Here is a 9,185-nt window from a genome sequence, read left to right as displayed (position 1 = left end):
AGTAATGTTTGGTGGCCTAAGTTCAATTGAGTCATAGATCCATTCACCTTAGTGAGGACTTGATATAATACGGTGTCTATCGGGATCGTTCGGCGCATATTACACCACAAATGACAATGATGAAGGCACGAGATATGTAGAAGATATGATGCAAATTTGAGAAGTAATGACAAGTATGACGAATTAACTTACAAAGTATGAAGATCAATAAGTTGGTAAAGTTCGATTGGACACAATCAAGTTCCCAACATCCCTTCAGACCAAATCCGATGCGTAAGGAGAGGAGTAGTCGTACTACCCGACGTCGTCCAATTTCCCAGTAGACGATTAATGTTTACCACAAAAAGAATTCCTATCTCTCACTAATGGTGTTAAGACCGGTCAATGGGGTTCATAACTCTTAAGGCACGGAAATAATTCGACAATTACTGAAAGGAAAGTAACGAAATGCAACGAAGGAAAGAACAATTGAACCTAGTAATGTAATTTTCTATCATTGACAACTAGTCCTGGAGTAGTTCCTTCAAGGCAGATACTCCAGTAAGAGGGATGCAAGAACACGAAGCAGTTTAGCGGGGTGCTCGGCTAGCGGTCCATGGAATCAGCTGTGATGAGGGCACGTAATGGTTAGTCGAAGGCAGATTTCACCACTGGAATAAACTAGAGCAATAGAGCAGTTTCACGGCTGCACAGGTGTTGTTGACGGTGGTGCAGGCGTGCACACAGGTGGACAATGTCACTGGTGACAGGCATGCTGGAAGAGCAATGACACCGACGGTGCATACCTGCGATGCGTGCAACCGTGTGCGATGACGAAGCTGGATGGGCAACCGCACGAGGCAGGGACATTGTTGGGAGAGTCTGGTGGAAACAATCACTAAATCAGAGAAGTTCCACGTCAGGGCAACTTCTTGACGATTCTTGGTGAAAGAAGAATCAAGAAATGGAAGGATTGAGCCAAGAAACAAATTCTTGATTGTCCAGATGTAGGGAACCAAGAGTGGTGACTCGCCAGACGTCAGGAAGACGTCTGGAGTCACTGGTCGATGGCGAGCATCCTGGTGTCATTCCGCTGATGTCAGAGTAAACCTCGAAGATGAATGTTGAAGGATTCCCAAAAGGCTCCAAGTCGATCTTGCTAGAACAGAGTCTTGAGCAACAATGTGATCACAGTGAAGATTCTTGGAAGAACAATTATGAACAACAACTACGGGTGTGGGCGACGCCCACGGAATTTGGCGTCGTGGAAGGAGACCATGTTCCCAAATTCTGGCTATCAAACTACTGGCGGCAATCTAAGGCTAGAGAACTAAGAACAAAGTAAAAAAACAATAGCACTTTGATTTCCAAATTTCAGTCTAGTTGGTCCTCTTGGGCATGCCGTCCTTATATAGGGCCGAGGGCATGCCCAATTGGGGTAACTAGAGGGAACCGTCTTGAGATGAGCGGTTCTCTCAAAATGACGTGAATAAATGTTCAAAGTGGACGAGGCCAAAACACAACAGGCCCAGTACAGAATTCGGCGAAGAAATTACAACAATAGTAAAAAGAAATAAATGAAAATAGATGCGGCTTTATCTTCGCACGGAGTACTTGAACGACGCATCAGGGGCGTTGGCTCGTGGGGCTGGGTGAGGTTACTGGCGTCAAACCGTCTTGATGGTGAGATGGTCCCCCATCATCCTCGCGGGGTGGGAGGAACTCGGCTCTAACGAGTTGATGCCGACAAGGTTGTTGATTGGTTGCACTAGCTCCGGCCGAATCCTCTACAGCTCAGCTTCTGTGAACCAAGTATCGTCTGATGTTGGTTGACCCTGCCAACGAACAAGGAACTTGCGGTTTGACTGCTCCCCTGCACTATCGATTACTTCCTGTAGTATTGTCTGAATATTATCCTGCCTCATGGGTTTTGAATGGAAGGAAGGGGACAAGTGTGTAATTTTCTTACTTCTAGCTAGGTTTGGAGGTTTGTAAGGATCATCGTCGGGTGAAGAAGGTTGGTAGCGCACTAAGTCCCTTATGTTGAAAGTTGGACAAGTTCCCCATTCAGGAGGAATGCTCACCTCATAGACATTTTCATTGATCACTTGGGCAATCGAGAAAGGTCCGCCACTACAAGGGTGTAACTTCGTAGCGACCTTAGGAGAGTGTCTCTCACACTGGAATCGAATCATGACTTGATCTCCCTCCAAAAACTTAACTGACCGTTGTCCTTTATCAGCTAGTTCCTTATACATGTTCTTAATATGCAATACAAAGTCTAGGCCTTCCTCTGAAGTTCTAGTATGCTCATCTCGTGGCATGAGGTCTAGGGGTCGGCGGGGTAGTTGACCATAGATAATTTCAAATGGGGTCTTGCCGGTGGTACGTTCTACCAAAGAATTATATGTGAACTCTGCTTGGGGCAACACAAGATCCCATGAGCTAGTGTTTGTTATCTCCAACTATTGACCGTAATAAGTTGCCACGGCTGCGATTGCCAACTTCAGTCTGGCCATCCTTCTGGGGATGGTAAGCTGTAGAAAATTTCAATTGGGTCCCCATGAGGACCCAAAGTGTTTTCCAGAAATAGCTCATGAATCGCATGTTGCGATCCAAGACTATGGTTTTTGGTACCCATGCAATTTGACAATATTGTCAAAAAAGAGTCTTGCGATGTGAGATGCGTCCGAGGTCTTAGAGCACGGCATGAAGTGTGCCATTTTGGAAAACCTATCTACGAGGACCATGACTGAATCATGTCGACGTGCAGTCTTGGGGAGTCCGAAGATGAAATCTATGCTAATATCATCCCAAGGTCTTGTAGGCATTGGGAGTGGCGTGTACGTGCCAGAATTTTGTTTTGTCATTTTGGCACGTGAGCATGTAAGGCAATGTACTATGACTTTGCTGACATCTTGTTTAAGAGAGGGCCAATAGAATTGGTATTCTACGGCCTGTATGGTCTTGTTGATGCCAAAATAACTGCTAAGGCCTCCAACGTGAGTCTTCCAAATGAGATAATCTCTCAGTGATGTCTGTGAGATCTGCAACCTTCTTCCAAAGAAGAGGTAACCATCAGCTAAGTAATAATTGCGTAATTCAGTGTTGGTTTTATCCTTTAGAGCACGCAGAATTGGCCCAAAATCTAGACATTGTAGTCTTTCTTTATCTGTTCAAAACCCACTATTTGGGTTTGCATCATGTTTAGTACTAGTGGCCGCCTACTTAGGGCATCGGCTACGGTGTTATCCTTACCCTTTTGGTGCCGGATGACGAAGGTGTAGTCTTAGAGGTACGCAATCCAATGGGCATGTCGGTCCCTGACCTTCCGCTGATCATGTAAGTGTCGAAGGGTACTATGGTCCGAATATAGGATGAATTCTCTGGGCAGAAGATTGTGTCTCCAGTGTCTAAGTGCTTGGACCAGCACATAGAATTCACAGTTGTAATTGTCATATTTTCGGCATGTGTCGTTAAGTTTTTTACTAAAATATTATATTGGGTGTCCTTCCTGAGAAAGGACTCCTCCTATGCCTACTCCTAAGGCATCACATGCGACTTCAAATACCTTGCTGAAGTGGGAAGTTTTAAGACCGGTGCTTCGGTCATAACCCTTTTAACATGTTCAAAGGCCTTGTCAGCTCCTGAAGTCCATTCAAAATTTTCTTCACGCAGTATGTCTGTAATAGGGGCTGTAACCCCATTAAATCCTGGCACAAATCTACGATATAATGTGGCTAGTCCCATAAAGCTACGGATGTCGTGCACGCCCTTTAATTTTGGCCATGTAGTGATGGCCTCTATCTCAGCCGGATCGGCTAATACTCCGCTTGCGGAGTGAATAAAACCTAAAAATGCTTCCGCTGAGGTGAAGAAGGTACATTTCTTCGGGTGAGCATAAAGTTTTTCAAGTTTAAGTGCTGAGCAAACATCTCGTAGATGCTGCATTTGTTCATCCCGGTTAGTGCTATAGATTAAAATGTCATCAAAATAGACGACAACGAACTTCCTAATGATTGGGTGAAGTGCCTCATTCATCAACCTCTGAAAGGTACTAGGGCCATTAGATAGCCCGAAAGGCATGCCATTCCATTCAAATAGACCTTTTATCTTAAAAGCTGTCTTCCATTCATCGCCAGGACGGATCCTTACTTGATGATACCCACTTTTCAGGTCAATCTTTGAGAAAATTGTTGCTCCTACCATCTTGTCGAAGGGGTCTTGAACTCGAGGGATCAGAAACCGATATTTCATGGTGATCTTATTGATTGCTCTCGAGTCACAACACATTCACCAGGTTCCATCTTTCTTTGGCACGAGAAGTGCTGGTGCGGCACAAGGGCTAAGACTTTCTCGGATTAGACCTTTAGAGAGAAGCTCTTTGACTTGTCGGTGAAGCTCTTTGTTCTTCACGGGATCCATCCGATAGTGTGGTAAATTTGGGAGGGATCCTCCCGATACTAAGTCAACTGCATGATGTATGTCGCGCAATTGAGGTAATTCATTGGGTAGTTCCTCGGGGAATACATCCCTTGATTCGTCCATTAGCTGAGCAACGTACATTGCATATCACTTTTTCATCGTAAGTGCGCATTTTCAGTGGGACATAACACTGATTTATGACCAATAAGGTCGATGCGTTTATCCAAGAGACGTTGTAGGGACTGGGATGTGTAATGAGAGTTAACCCTAGTTTAGTGACAGTTTCCTCAAAGACTTCGTTAATGCAGCTGCCACTATCAACTATCAATTTAAATGTATGTCCTCCAATTTTGACGTACAAGTAAAAGATAGATGTACGTTGAGCTGAGTCAATGTGTGATGATCCTATCGGGTTTGTCGGGGGCGGCAAGATGAACACAAGGGTAGGAATCGATTGACCTTGATTTGCCCTAGTAGGGTTGGTCAATGGTCTCGTCTGACTAGACCCGGTCCGAGGGGTCGTCAATGCTAATGTGTGGCTGGGGGCTGGGGCTAGTCTAGGAGCAGGCCGGGTGGAGCTTGTGCAGCCGGCTTCCGCGCCGCTATGTTAAATCCACAGGTTAACGACCAATGGCTCTGATGCAGAAGTAACTGGGGTAATCTGAATATAGCCTAGGGGTTCTTCGTACTCCTCTTCTTCGGGAAGTTCTCCCTGGAATTCACCTACTTCTAGGTCATCCTCTGTTATGGGCTCCACCAGGTTTCCATGGATGTCCATGTGTAGGAGTGATGGGCATTCGGTCCTATGGTGTCTGAAGCCCTTGCATTTGAAGCATTGCATGGGCTCTCAAACGACGGCTAGGACTCCGGCCGTGGATACAACTGATGATGCAGTTTGGGCTATAGTCGCCATTGTAGCCAGCGGTGGAGTAACTCTAGGGTTGGTCGTGGACCCACTAGTCCATCTAGAGTTACTCGTCGTTTTGGCAGCTGTGGCTACGCTGTTGTTGTTTGCGGTTGTCGCCCGTGTGGCAAGTGCGGGTGAAGGAGTAACGTCCTCGATCGAGTACTCGTTACTCTCGACCAAGGTATGGTCGACCGTAGCTAGATTTTGCTCCACCACTCTAACACATAGATCATTTCGTAAACACTGAATTAAAAATGCGATTTGGACTTGTGGACTTTCCACAAATTTAGATCGCATTCGGATTCCTCGAATTCCTCTATATACTCACTGACTTTACACTTACCTTATTTAAGATCCATCCATCTTAAGAGTAAGCAAGTCATATATAGCTTGGGAACGCACATATCTTTGAGTTTCCTGGACATTTGTTCCCATGTCAGAGAAGGCTCTCCTTGGCGTCGTGTCGCTTCCTTCTCATTTTTCTAAAAGTTCTTGGCTTGTCCACAGAGTATTAGTTACGTGTATGACACGCATAGGTCATCGTCCATGTCATACCATTGGAAGTAACTTTCTAGGTCGGACTCCCAGTCCGTGTAATCCTTAGGGTTCCTTGACCCTTCGTGAAGTGGAACTTCCATCCGAACACTCTTTGTATCATAGCCCCGTGGACGTCTGTGCGACGGTCTCGTTTGTCGTCCTCGTATTGACGTTAGTGCTGTGGCGGACATCCTGTATCTTGCAGCCCGTGGTAGTCTGCGGGGTCATGTGTAGGGGCAGCATAAGGAGCTGTCAGTGGGGCATACTCACCATATCCGTTTTGTGCCGTTTGCACGTAATTAAGTGGAACCGCTTGGTTGGCTACCAGGGCAGCCAGCCCGTAGGTGGGTGGTGGCACGTAGGTAGCCCAAGGTGGAGATCTGATAGTGGACTCCGTGTGATATGCCATTTGCGGCCCTTGTTGTTATCCCAATGTGTGATACACGTCATGCGACGCATATGTGGGCATTGGTGCATATGGAGGAGCATGGGGTGGGTTTACCAGCGGCGCCCCATATGGTTGTGGCACCAGGGTGAGGTAGGACCCTTGACTTGGGGCTAAATTCCACGTCGGACCATATGGCCCGGGCACGGCGGTCATTCCATTCTGATATATAGGTCCACTCGGACCTGCTGCATGGCTTTGCGGTGTGGGCGCAGCATATGGGTTGGCCCTGACTATCAGCGGCGGGGCGGCATCGTAAGGATACAAAGGAACATTGTTCCTTGGACATTCCGACTGTACTGGACCGCCTTGTGGTGGTGGATCATTACGCTCGGCAAAAATTTCCGCTGGGCAGAAATTTCCGTCTCCTGGGTAGCTCTGGTCATCATGGTATCGAGGGGGTTGAGGTGACCCACTAGGAGGGGTAGGGATCCGAGCTACAATATCCCTAACTACTCGTGGAGGTAGTTCACCCTCCATGTCCACAGGACTTACGTCCTGGTGATGCTCAGAGCGTGGACCTTCAAGTGGAAGGTCCATAACGTCGGGATCGTATGTCGGATCCATCCCGACGTATTCTTCATCTACTATACTACAGGCTTGAGCCCTAGTCTGAACCATCATATGGTCAAGACTCCCGCACTAAGTTTCACTACGGGTTCTAAATGAAATGCAATGACGTAATGATGTATGAATTTTGAGAAACGAATGTTGGTTAAACTAAGAATTTAAAGGAAATTTATCCGATCGACCGTGTTAAGCAAGAGCTAACACAACCGGCTCTGATACCAATATGATGTAATACGCTATCAGCTGGGATCCTTTGGCGCGTATGACACCACAAATGATAATGATGAAGGCAAGAGATATCTAGATGATATGATGCGAATTTGAAAAGTAACGACATGTATGACGAATTTATTAACAAAGTATGAAGATCAATAAGTTGGCGAAGTTCGATTGAATAATTGACTTTTACTCTAAATAATACTTTTCTCCCTAACTCACCCCTTGAGAAAGTAGCTATTTTCTCTCTTTGTTCTAGCAGAGATCATGAGGATGGAGCATGGCAACTTGGAGAGGAGGAGGTGCATGTGTTGAACCACAAGCAGCAGCCTTGGGGAGGACCAAAGAGGCCCATCTACTCCCAAGGGACCAAGGCACCTTTCTAGTGATGAGTCCAATTCCAGACCCCACCACAGCAGCTTTATCAAGCAGCTCCACAAAACTAGGTATAAGATTTGTCTACTCTAACACCTGTGATCTCTCACATGATAGACGAACAAAATAAAAGGCTAAGGGAAAAAATGGAGATGCGCATGCAAGCCATGATGGAAACACAGACAAAGATGATGACGGACACTCAAGAGTAGACATGACAGCTTTTGGAGAACTTGAAGCAAAGGACAGCTGACCATGGAGGTAAGGGAGTTGAATCCAACTCCCACTCAGGTCAATTTCCAATTCAACCTTCCATCAAACCCAAGAATTTGTCATTCACAAGAGTAAAGCCTATATCATGACAATGAGGAAGATCTTGAAGAAATTCAAGAAATTTCAAAACTGAGAAATGGCAAGGAACTTCAAGATCCTTACCTAGGCAAGGAAAAAACAAAATCGGAGGAAAATAACCTAAGAGAAGGAGAGGCTCCATCACCTAGTGTGGAACCCCTACCTTCGACCTACACCCCACCCCTCCCATTCCTTATCCTTCAGCTTAAAACCCCCTAAGTCTTCTTCTGATGATGAGTATAGACTCCTTGGGAATTTTAAGAAAGCTACTACGTTAGTAGCCAAAGAGGACATGATTAAATGTGCATCTTATTTAAGGAAATATGTAAATGATTCATGCACATCTAGGAAAACCAAGGAGGTAGTTAAACCTTGTAAAAATGCCTGTAGTATCTGAAACTCTGTTCCCATTAAAAAGAGAGATCTAGGAGCTCCTTTTATCACATGTGAAATCACTGGAAAGACTTTTACTAGAGTATACTAGATACAGGAGCTAGTATTAGTATTATTCCAAAAGTTTTATATGAGGAATACAGTTTCGGGGAATTAGAGGAATCTGCGTGGATCTATTGCTAGCTGATGGAACAATTAGACAGCTAGAGGCTAGATTATCTGATGTGATGATAAACATTGAAAATTGTGAGATCCTTGTCGATTTGAGGTCAAGGTGAAAGGGGATCTAAGATTTTTTGATGAAGAGGAGGATGATGTTGAGGCTATTCGAGGGTTTCTATTGAGAGTAGATGATACAAACCAGGAAAAAGCAGAACCTGATCCTCCTACACTCTCCCTAGATTTGAGCTTAGAGCTTAAACCTCTCCCATCATCTTTGAAATATGCTTTCTTAGATTGTAGAAATTCCCTACCTGTGATTATTTTGTCGTCCCTTACTTCTTCTCAAGAAAATGATCTGCTTAAGGTACTCAGAGAGCACAAACAAGCATTAGGAGTGGACATTCGAGGATTTTAGAGGAATCCGTTCATTAATTTGTGAACACATAATATGTTTGGAAGAGGATTCTAAACCTTCTAGGAAGCACAAACGTAGGCTAAACCCACATATGAGAGAAATATTAGAGAAGGAAATATTGAAATGGCTAGATGCAGGTATTATTTATGCCATTTCTGATAGTCAATGGGTCAGCCCTGTTCACATGGTGCCAAAGAAATCTGGAATAACAGTAGAGATCAATGAAAAGGGAGAATAAATCCAGAAAAGGATGATAACCGGATGGAGGGTATGTATTAACCATAGAAAAATAAATAAGGCTACACAGAAAGACCATTATCCCCTTCCTTTCATTGATCAAATTTTAGAAAAACAATCAGGAGAGAATTTGTTTTGTTTTCTTGATGGTTATTATGGATATAACCAAGTTA

Source organism: Wolffia australiana, chromosome 5 (genome assembly GCF_029677425.1).
Source record: "Wolffia australiana isolate 7733 chromosome 5, ASM2967742v1".
Classification (NCBI taxonomy): Eukaryota; Viridiplantae; Streptophyta; class Magnoliopsida; order Alismatales; family Araceae; genus Wolffia; species Wolffia australiana.
The sequence above is the reverse complement of the archived record's forward strand: the minus strand, read 5'-3'. Positions refer to the sequence as shown.